Raw genomic sequence first — 12517 nt, 5'->3', positions numbered from 1 at the left:
AATGCTACTTTGTTGTTTCAAAATTGATTTATTGTAACCTCTAGAGTCAAAACATTTCTTGAATGTTTGCTATAAACCAGGAATGATGCTAAGCACTTTATATTCATTACGTTGTTTAATCTTCACATTAACCCAAGAATGTAAGCACTTTCATTATAACTATTTTACCAAAAAAAAAAAAAAAAGGAAACAGAGTTATAGAGATTAAGAAATTTGTCTGTTTAGCAAGTGGTAAAGTCAGGATTCAGATCCCAGTTATTATGGTTTGAATGTCCCCTTCAAAGTTCACGTTGAAACTTAATCCCTAAAGTGGCTGAAACTTAAACCTCATTAGAAGTGGGGCCTTCAAGAGGTGACTGGATTATGAGGGCTCTGCCCTCATGAATAAATTAATCTATTCATGGATTAATAGGTTATCATGGGAGGGGAACTAGTGGCTTTAAAGAAAAGGAAAAGAGACTTAAGGATATCCTGTTAGCAGTCTCAGCCTCCTGGCCATGTGATTTCCTGCCATGCCTTGGAACATCACAGGGAGTCCCCTCCAGCAAGAAGTTCAGATGCAACCCAGAGGCAGTCCCTTAACCTTGGACTTCACAGCATCCATAACTGCAAAAAATAAATTTTTTTTAAAATAAATTACCCACAGCCTAACCAGCATGGCAAAACCCTGTCTCTACTAAAAATACAAAAATTAGCTGGGTATGGTGGTATGGGCTTGTAGTCCCAGTTACTCAGGAAGCTGAGGTAGGAGGATCGATCACTTGAACCTGGGAAGTGGAGGTTGCAGTGAACCAAGACTGTGCCACTGCACTCCAGCCTGAATGACAGAGTGAGGCCCTGTCTCAAAAACTAAATAACTAAATAAATAACCCAGGCCTGGTGCGATGGCTCACGCCTGTAATCCCAGCACTTTTGGAGGCCAAAGCGGTCAGATTTCTTGAAGCCAGCAGTTTGAGACCAGTTTCGCCAACATGGTGAAACCCCATCTCTACTAAAAATACAAAAAAATTAGCCAGGCATGGTGGTGCACACCTGTAATCCCAGCTACTTGGGAGGCTGAGGCAGGAGAATCGCTTGAACTAAGGAGGTATAGGTTGCAGTGAGCCAAGATTGCGCTGCTATACTCCAGCCTGGGAGACAAAGCAAGACTTTGTCTCCAAAAAACAAATTAATTAAAAACAAACAAACTAATAATTAAGTGACCCAGTTTCAGGTATTCTGTTATAAGCGACAGAAAACAAACTGAGACAGCAGCCATCCAACTTGAGAGCCCAAACTCAACCACCACATTACACTGCCTCCTATTGTATGATTTCAGAAAACCTTACAAAGTACAATATTATTTTCAAATTCCCATGAAATATCTAACACCTCTTTATGATATTCTATATTCCAGGTTTTAATACTCATAACAATCCATTATGAAATTCTCTTCAGCTGGTAACATCAAAAATTTGTGCTCTGTAAAATAACTTTGAAATTGTTTTTTTTTTTTTTTTTTTTTTGAGGCGGAGTCTTGCTCTGTCGCCCGGACTGGAGTGCAGTGGCCAGATCTCAGCTCACTGCAAGCTCCGCCTCCCGGGTTTACGCCATTCTCCTGCCTCAGCCTCCAGAGGAGCTGGGACTACAGGCGCCCGCCACCTCGCCCGGCTAGTTTTTGTATTTTTAGTAGAGACGGGGTTTCACTGTGTTAGCCAGGATGGTCTCGATCTCCTGACCTCGTGATCCGCCCGTCTCGACCTCCCAAAGTGCTGGGATTACAGGCTTGAGCCACCGCGCCCGGCCTGAAATTGTTTAAAAGTAGATAGATTCCTGGGTCCAGGCGCAGTAGGTTACATCTGTAATCCCAACACTTGGTAGATGGAGGCAGAAGGATCGCTTGAGCCCAAGAGTTTGAGAGCAGCCTGGGCAGTATGGTAAAACAACTGTCTCTACAAAAAATAAAAATAAAAAATTGCCAAGAGTGGTGATGCCTCTGTAGTCCCAGCTACTAAGGTAGGCTGAGATGGGAGAGAGCATGAGCCCAGAAGGTAGAGGTTGTAGTGAGCTGTGTTTACACCACTGCACTCCAGCTGGGCAACAGAATGAGACCCTATCTCAAAAAAAAAAAGTAGATTCCTGGGACATACCTTCAGAGATTCTAAATCAGTGGGTGGGACTCAGGAATATGTATTTTAATAAGCACCCTCAGGTACTTCCGGTAGATTTGAGGCTCACCCTTTGGAGAACACGGACTGAACGACTATCGTTTAAGGGTGTTATCACTGAAAGGGTGGTGGGGGTGAGGGATAAAAGACTACACACTGAGTACAGTATACACTGCTCGGGTGATGGGTGCACTAAAATCTCAGAAATCACCACTAAAGAACTTATTCATATAACCAAATACCATCTGCTCCCTAAAAACCTATTGAAATAAAAAATAAATTTTAAAAAAAGGAAAAAAGAGATGTTATCACTGCTGCAGTGAGTAAACTCTTGGAAAAGGTAGCACTCTTTTTTTTATAGATACTTTAAGTTCCAGGGTACATGTGCACAATGTGCAGGTTTGTTACATATGTATACATGTGCCGTGTTGGTGTGTTGCACCCATCAACTCATCAGCACCCATCAACTCACATTTACATCAGGTATAACTCCCAGTGCCATCCCTCCTCCCTTCCCCCTCCTCACAATAGGCCCCGGTGTGTGATGTTCCCCTTCCTGTGTCCAAGTGTTCTCATTGTTCAATTCCCACCTATGAGCGAGAACATGCAGTGTTTGGTTTTCTGTTCTTGCGATAGTTTGCTGAGAATGATGGTTTCCAGCTGCATCCATGTCCCTACAAAGGACACGAACTCATCCTTTTTTATGGCTGCATAGTATTCCATGGTGTATATGTGCCACATTTTCTTAATCCAGTCTGTCACTGATGGACATTTGGGTTGATTCCAAGTCTTTGCTATTGTGAATAGTGCCGCAGTGAACATACGTGTGCATGTGTCTTTATAGCAGCATGATTTATAATCCTTTGGGTATATACCCAGTAATGGGATGGCTAGGTCATATGGTATTTCTAGTTCTAGATCCTTGAGGAATCGCCACACTGTTTTCCACAATGGTTGAACTAGTTTACAATCCCATCAACAGTGTTAAAGTGTTCCTATTTCTCCACATCCTCTCCAGCACCTGTTGTTTCTTGACTTTTTAATGATTGCCATTCTAACTGGTGTGAGATGGTATCTCATTGTGGTTTTGATTTGCATTTCTCTGACGGCCAGTGATGATGAGCATTTTTTCATGTGTCTGTTGGCTGTATGAATGTCTTCTTTTGAGAAGTGTTTGTTCATATCCTTTGCCCACTTTTTGATGAGGTTGTTTGTTTTTTCTTGTAAATTTGTTTGAGTTCTTTGTAGGTTCTGGATATTAGCCCTTTGTCAGATGAGTAGATTGCAAAAATTTTCTCCCATTTTGTAGGTTGCCTATTCACTCTGACAGTAGTTTCTTTTGCTGAAAGGTAGCACTCTTTAAAAATTTCATTTATAATTTAGTCAAAATGAAGAACTGAGAACAGCCATTTGTCTGTACTTAAAAATTAAGCATCTCCTTTGCAAGTTCACATTTGGTTATCCACCCTGGAGAAATATTGTGCTCAAAGGGGCATGTTCAAGGAAGGATGTTCCTTGTAGCACTGGTTATGACAGCAAAACAGTTAGAAACACCCATGTCTATTCAAAGAAGATCATTAAATCATGATACAACTATTCCTTGGGGGTAGGGATGGTTAATGGGTACCAAAAAATCTTTAAAAAAAAAAAAGAATAAAACCTGCTATTTGATAGCACAATAGGGTGACTATAGTCAATAATGACTTAATTGTACATTTTAAAATAACTGAGAGTGTCCATGGTTAAAGGTTTCAGGGGATGGTACCCTTTTCTCCAGGGTGTGTTTCTTTCACATTGCACATCTATATTAAAACATCTCATGTGCTGGGCGTGGTGGCTCACGCCTGTCATCTCAGCACTTTGGGAGGCCGAAGCGGGTGGATCACAAGGTCAGGAGTTCAAGACCAGCATGACCAACATGGTGAAACCCTGTCTCTACTAAAATATACAAAAATTAGCAGGGCGTGGTGGTGCACGCCTGTAATCCCAGCTACTCGGGAGGCTGAGGCAGGAGAATCGCTTGAACCTGGGAGGCGGAGGTTGCAGTGAGCTGAGATCGCGCCATTGCACTCCAGCCTGGGTGACAGAGTGAGACTCAGTCTCGAATAAAAAAATAAATAAATATCTCATGTACCCCATAAATATATATACCTATTATGTACCCACAAAATTTTTTAAATGATACAACCATTCTATGAGATACTACCCAGTAGTTAAACAGAATGAAGTAAATCTGCATATACTGACATGAAAACATCTCCAATGCATGTAAAGTGAAAATAGCCAAGAATAACACCATGTAATATGCTCACATTTATGTAACATTTCCCTCCTCCCCACAAAAAAGGCAAAATGGAATAATTCTGTATGTGCACATCTTTGCAAGTGAATGAAAAGAAAATAGTCTGGAAAGAGACACACCAAACTGCTAACAGGTTACTCCTAGGAGCAGGGTTGAGGGAATTAAGGAAGGAGTTTTTTGGTTTTGAATATCTGCAATGTTTTACAAGAAGAATGTGTTCATGTTTAAAACATAAAACAGTACCTCTCCACAAAACAATGATAGAGATCCAAGAGTAGGTTTCAATTTAGAGGGGAGAAGAGAAAAGTAGGAGACCCCAACCCCCTAAGGCAGCAAAGTACAGGCTTCAAAGGCTAAATGGATACCACATTGAATGCCTACCCCCAAGTTGAACCTAGGACTCCAGAGACTGGGCCTTCTACATGTTCAACACCTCCTACTCCAACTCTGAGCTACTACTTTCCCCCTTTTAATATGTCTTAGAACTCTCTCCATTTTAAATTATTATCTCTTGAGTATCCTTTCCTCCCAAAGTTGTAGTAAAGTAGAATGCTCTCATCAACATCCCCTTTCCTAGCTATTCCTGAAGACATGTATGCAAATTCCTTGAAATGGTGTTCCTACTCCACAGCTTTGCTGATCACTTTTGGGAAATTGGCAAATAAATAATAAATACATTTGGAAATTTATTGATAACATCAGGCAATATAATATATAAATAAACATAAATAAGTTTGGAAATTTATTTATAACATCAGGCAATATAATAAACCATACTTGTGGAATTTCAAAGCTTTTAAAATTTTATTATGTTCCTTCAATTACTGATCTTTATGATTCTGAATTTCTTTTTTAAACAACTCTCAAGATCCACCTCTTTGAATAAGGTGGAAAAAAAAAATCCTCAAGAGAGTGAAGGTCAATAAAGTCTCACCTTTCCTTCAGAACCCACATTCTTTTTTAGTCACATCCCTTGCTCCTTGACACACTGTCTTATTTAGTATATCATTCAACAAATATCATTGAAAGCTAGATACTGTTCTAGGCATTGGTTATAGAGCAGTAAACAAAATACACAAAGCCCTGGCTCACTTGGAGCTTACAGTCTAGTGGAGGGAGTCAGATATCCTAAAAATTAAACAAATATATGTTAGGTTGTAATTAGTACTCTGGAAAAAAATAAAGCAAGAGTAAGAGGTTACAAGTGATGGTGGGAGTGATGTTATTTATATCAAGGAAGGCACTACCGCTACTAAGAAGATGACATTTGAACAAAGACCTGAAGGAAGTCAGGGATCAATCGTGTTAGCTGGAAGAAGAGTAGACCAGGTAGAGAGAACAGAAGCCTGTAGGGAGAAGGGTGACTGGTATGTTTGAGACAAAACGGAAAGAGGCCAGAGTGCCTAACAGGACTGAGCAAAGGGAAAAATAGTAGTAGATGAAATCAAAGCACTGGGGTAAGAGGCAGATCATATAGAACCTGGTCAAGGTTCTGGTCCCCAGCATTTGAGATGGGGAGCCATTGGAACAAAAATCTAACATGATCTAACTTTCATTTTATTTATTTATTTTTAAATTTATTTTATTTTTCAGATAGGGTCTTACCCTGTTGCCCAGACTGGAGTGCAATGGTGCAATCAAGACTTGCTGCAGCCTTGACCCCCTGGGTTCAAGCAATCCTCTCACCTCAGCCCCCTGAGTATCTGAGACCACAGAGGTGCACCACCATGCCTGGCTACTTTTTTTATTATTTGTAGAGATGAGGTCTCCAATGTTGCCCAGGCTGTTCTTGAACTTCTGGACCCAAGTGACCCTCCCACCTTGACCTCTCAAAGTGCTGGGATTACAGGCCTGAACTACCATGCTTAGCCGTAACTTCCATTTTAAAGGATCAGTCTGGCTGCTACAGTAGGGTGATTAACTCATTCTTTGCCTGGAGATTTTTTCAGTGTTAGCACTGAAAGTTCCACATCCTAGGACACCCTCCAATCTGAGCAAGAATCTGTTGATCACTCTGGCAGGGGCAAATGGAGAAATGGAGAGATTAGGTAAGAGAGCATTTCCCTAAAAAAAAAAAAAAAAAGAGAGAGAGAGAGAAGAAAAGAAGAAGAAAAACAAGACACAAAGTCTTATAAATTTGTGTATACTTAGGAAGACAATAGAACCAAAATTTGTTTTTGTCGCTCTGGAAAAAAATCCAATTTCTAAAGTCACCCTAGTCAATGATGGGGCATAGTAAATGCTACCCCCAAAATATGGCACCTTGGAAAATGAGAAAACAGCAGAAGCGGGAAAGTCACTCTGACCTTCTTTCTGCTTTCTCCACTAAAGCAGGCCATAGAAACTAGAATTTCCCTCACCCTTTCTTCCTTGAAGCAGGCTATAAAACTTAGGAAGGTCACTCTCTGACCTTCTCCTTTCCTTCTTCCCTGGAGATTCTCATATGGCAGGTGTCTGGCCCTATACCCGGAGGGAAGAAATGTCACACAGGAATGCCAAAAAGAAACTAAACAAACAGGCCTTGCTAAGTTCACACTCTCCAGTTTATTACCATTAGATCATATCTTTTGTGTTCCAATCATACTTTTGCATGACCATCCATAAAAATAGACATATCTCTTTATTTCTTTGTGTGATACTGGAAAAACAAACTGTTCTTCCTCTGTTCTCATACACAATCAACACAGAAGACTTCTGCAACCAAATGTGTGCAAGCAATCAGTTCTGCAACAGACACCAGCTGGGTGTCCTCCAATTCAATTCCATTCTGAAACCTTTGTCTACCTAGAGACTGTCTCAGAAACCACAGGTTGAGAGCTCAGTCCCTTAAGACTGCCTCTCCTTCCTAACAGTCACAATTCCAGGCTTCTAGAACTTCTGACCCACTGGCTTCAAGGTGGAGTTTCCACAGCCCCTCTTTGGGTTTGATTAATTTGCTAGAGGAGCTCACAGAACTCAAGGCAGCACTTAGATTTCCCTGTTTATTATAAAGGATACTTTAAAGGATACAAATAAATAGCCAGATGGAGAGATAACATAGGGTGAGGTCTAGAAATATCCCAAGCACAGGCACTTCTGGTCCCCTGGAGTTGAGGAGTGCCACCCTCCCGGCACATGGATGAGCTCTTCTTCACCTTCCTGTAAGCTTCCAAGCATTCAGCTATGCCCAAGCTCTCTGAATCCTGTCCTCTTGGGCCTTTTATGAAGATTACATTGGATAGGCATGACTGGCCATCATGTAGAAATGTGATTGGACAAAAAGAGTATGGTTTAACGCTAATACACCAAATGGGGAAACCCAGCAAGGCCTATCTGTTTGGATTCTTCTTGGCCTCTCTGAGCAGTATTCCTTCCTCCAGGGTGTGGGACAGAACCCCTTCTGAAATGGGTCTTATGACCCACAATCAGAAATGCAGGGGAAGATTAAAGTCCTGCCTTGAGCAGGTGAAAGGAGGGCAAAAGAAGCTCAGAGAGAAACATTCTGCTTCCTGAGGCCTGCTTCTAAGGCCTAATGCACCCCAATATTACAACAAGATCTATGGAAGCTATTAGCCAGGAACTGTGGACGAAAACCTGTGTGTGCGTGTGTGTGTATATATGTATATATGTCTACGTGTGTGTGTATATATGTATGTGTATGTATATAGCCTTTTTCTGAGCTAATTTCATTTGAGAGGACAATAAAGATAATAAAGTTTATAGTATATTTAATTTGCTACAATTTTTTTTTTTTTGAGATAGAGTCTCACTGTGTCGCCTAGGCTGGAGTACAGTGGCACAATCTCAGCTCACTGAAACATCCACCTCCCAGGTTCAAGTAATTCTCCTGCCTCAGCCTCCTGAGTAGCTGGAACTACAGGCGCCTGCCCCATGCCCGGTCAATTTTTGTATTTTTAATGGAGGTAGGGTTTCACTATGTTGGCCAGGTTGGTCTCGAACTCCTGACCTCATGATCTGCCCACCTCAGCCTCCCAAAGTGCTGGGATTACAGGCTTGAGCCACCACGCCCGGTCAATTTGCTACAATTTCTTATGCTAGTCAAAGTGCTGATCCCTAATTAAAAGGACTCCTTTTGTTATCAATAATAAGAGACATAATATTCTACATATTTTTTTTTTTTTTTTTTTTGAGACGGAGTCTCGCTCTGCCGCCCAGGCTGGAGTGCAGTGGCCGGGTCTCAGCTCACTGCAAGCTCCGCCTCCCGGGTTTACGCCATTCTCCTGCCTCAGCCTCCCGAGTAGCTGGGACTACAGGCGCCTGCCACGTCGCCCGGCTAGTTTTTTTGTATTTTTTTTTTAGTAGAGACAGGGTTTCACCATGTTAGCCAGGATGGTCTCGATCTCCTGACCTCGTGATCCGCCCGTCTCGGCCTCCCAAAGTGCTGGGATTACAGGCTTGAGCCACCGCGCCCGGCCTATTCTACATATTTAATCACATTTTTTAAAATCCTTGGTACAGTTCTCAACCCTGATATTGAGAAGTCATCCTAAGGAGAGATCTAAAGTCCATGTAGTGGTCATATTTGTTGGTACATAGGAATCAAATGGACTCCAGGTAGAATGAGTGCTAACAAATACTGGGTTCCTGCAGGGTGACCTCCTCAGCAAATAACCACCCTCTTGTCAGCAGTTATTCACCTGAGTGGTGATGAAAATATCTGCCTCAAAATGCTGTGCAAAAGCATTCTGGGACACGTCTCATGTAAACTGTGATTGACTCCAGCATACTTTCTAGTTGCATGATCTGCTATTTCTCCTTATTACATTTTATATATTCTCAGACTGTTTTTCCTAGGGTTTCAGAAATGTTACTGGATCCTATTTCTATACCTTATTGGAACCCAAATAAAGAAAAGAAATCCTACATATCTGTATATTGCTTCAGGCCATAATCTTAGGTACAAATTAAATTATTATTTATTCAGATATAGATGCTAATTGCTTAGTCCAATGTGATGCAAAACCAAACAAGCAGTCATTAGGAAGAGTTCTTTTCTATTTAAGAGGCCTATTTGTTTTCCAATCATGGGAGCTTAAGAAAAAAAAAAGGGTGGCCTATTTTTTTAAATTTGGTTATCATAAATTTCTGCCTTTCAGATAGATTTTATTTTTTGAAAAGAAAGGAGACTTTCCCAAAAGTTATACAGCTTTTATGTTTAGCTTGATAAATCCATTTTCCTGTCATTATGATATGTCAATCTAAACTACAGATATTTAAATTTTTACAAAAGTCTTAGGAATTGATTTGCACAGCTGACTTTTCTCTTTAGAACAACAGACTAATTTGTCATTTTTTTCTTAATATTTTTCTTTCTACTATAGCAATTTTAACCATATAGAAAAGCAAAGAGAGGAATATAATGGACATCTGTATGCACATTAGCTAGAAATTAACAATTGTCTTCATTTTGTCCTATTTGCTTCATTTGATTTATTTAGTTGAAGTATTTTAAAGTAATTCTAGACTGAGCAACGTGGCTCACGCCTGTAATCCCAGCATTTTGGGAGGCTGGGGCGGGTGAATCGCTTGAGGCCAGGAGTTCGAGACCAGCCTGGCCAACATGGCAAAACTCTGTCTCTGTTAAAAATACAAAAATTAGCTGGGCATGGTGGCGGGTGCCTGTAGGCCCAGCGCCTCAGGAGGCTGAAGCGGGGAATTGCTTGAAACCTGGAGGCAGAGGTTGCGGTGAGCTGAGATCACATCACTGCACTCCAGCCTGGGCAACAGAGTGAGACTCCATCTGTAAAAATAAAGTAATTCTAGATAACCTGATGTCTTATCAGAAAATACTGTAGCATGCTTTTTTAAAAGAACTTTTTTTTTTTTCTTTCTGAGAAAGTGTCTTACTCTATCACTCAGGCTGGAATACAGTGGCATGATCACAGTTCACGGCAGCCTTGACCTCAGGCTCAAGTGATAAATCATCCAGCTAATTTTTGCACTTGTAGAGTCAGGTTTCGCCATGTTGCCCAGGCTGGTCTTGAACTCCTGGGCTCAAGCAATCCTCCTGCCTGAGGATCTGAGTGCTGAGATTATAGGCATGAGCCACCACACCTGCCCTAAAGGACATTTTAAAATCGTAAATAGAATATCATTATTTTAAACATAACTAGAATATCATTATTCTAGTAATTATTTTAAACATAACTAGAATACCATTATAATATCTAATAAATAATTCCCTAAAATAACCCAATTTTCAGTCCATATCCACATATCTCCATTTATTGCTGGTTTGTTCAAACCAACAGCCAAACATTGTTTGTTATGCTTCAATCAATGCTTCAAATGTCTCCTTTACTCTAGAATAGTCCTAACAATTTTTTTCTTATTATAATATGAAGAGAGTAGGCCAATTGTCCTGTCGAAAATTAATTTGCATTTTTCATACTATGTGAGCCTGAATATCTTTTCCATGTATTTATTTATCAAATGCAAACTGTTTGTTAATATCTTTCATCCACTTATCTATAGAGGTTTTGGTTTTAATTATGAAAATAAATTCGTTGGTTTCTTCCAGGTTTTTTTTGTTTTTGTTTTTGAGATGGAGTCTCACTCTTGTCACCCAGGCTGGAGTGCAGTGGTGCGTTATGGGGAGAGCCTAAAAAAAAAAAAAATTAACTTTTAATTTTAAAAATTAAAAATAAAGGAGATTAGGACATTGACGCACACAGAGGAAAGACAGCATCCATCTGCAAGCCAAGAAGAGAGGGAGGCAGGCCTTAGAAGAAATCAACCATGTCAAGACCTTTATCTTAGGCCTCTGGCCGCCAGAATTATGACAAAATAAATTTATTGTTTACAGACAGCTATCCTGTCTGTAGTATGTAATTATAGTAGCCCTAGCAATACATTGTGTGATCTTGAATAAATTAAATTTTTCTAAAGCTCAGTTTCCTCAACTATAAAATGGAGATAAATAACTTATGCCTCATGAGGTTGTTGTGAGAATTAAATAATGTATGTAAAGCTCATAGCATAGTAAGAACTAAATAAATTACAGCTATTATTCTTAGGAAGATTAAATGAGGTTATGCATGTAAAGCATTTAGCTCAGCCTCCAGTACATAAGAAAGTTCTACTAAGTATTAGCTTTTTAAATAAATTTTCATTTCATAAAGGCTTACATTATATTTTTCCTATCTTCAAAATATTTCCTTTAAGACCTAGTCTAGGGACATGGATGCAGCTGGAAACCATCATTCTTAGCAAACTATCACAAGAAGAGAAAACCAAACACCGCATGTTCTCACTCATAGGTGGGAACTGAACAATGAGATCACTTGGACTCGGGAAGGGGAACATCACACACTGGGGCCTATCATGGGGAGGGGGGAGGAGGGAGGGATTGCATTGGGGAGTTATACATGATATAAACGTCATGCACATGTACCCTAGAACTTAAAGTATAATAAAAAAAAAAAAAAGACCTAGTCTAATTTATTTGTGCCATAATTAAATCAGATGTAACAGGCTTTGTACCACTGAAACAGTTTAAGCAATCCTATCCAACAAACATTTATCGAGCACCTACATTTGTTAGATTTATTTCCAACTACTTGATATGCTTTGGTGTTATTATAAATGCTACCTTATCCAAAAATTTTATTTATAGTTGTTTGAAGCTCTTTTATAAACATGCAATTTATTTCGTATGCTATTTCTTTTTTTTTTTTTTTTTTGAGACGGAGTCTCGCTCTGTAGCCCGGGCTGGAGTGCAGTGGCCGGATCTCAGCTCACTGCAAGCTCCGCCTCCCGGGTTTACGCCATTCTCCTGCCTCAGCCTCCGCAGTAGCTGGGACTACAGGCGCCCGCCACCTCGCCCGGCTAGATTTTTGTATTTTTTTAGTAGAGACGGGGTTTCACCGTGTTAGCCAGGATGGTCTCGATCTCCTGACCTGGTGATCCGCCCGTCTTGGCCTCCCAAAGTGCTGGGATTACAGGCTTGAGCCACCGCGCCCAGCCTCATATGCTATTTCTATCAGTCTTGCTAGGCTTTGTATTAAGGTAAAATTTTTATCCTGTAGTTTCTTCTAACTTTTAAAATATTCATAATCAAATTACACGC

This window comes from Trachypithecus francoisi, unplaced genomic scaffold (assembly GCF_009764315.1).
Source record: "Trachypithecus francoisi isolate TF-2019V2 unplaced genomic scaffold, Tfra_2.0 Lachesis_group3, whole genome shotgun sequence".
Classification (NCBI taxonomy): Eukaryota; Metazoa; Chordata; class Mammalia; order Primates; family Cercopithecidae; genus Trachypithecus; species Trachypithecus francoisi.
Note: the sequence above shows the minus strand (reverse complement) of the source record.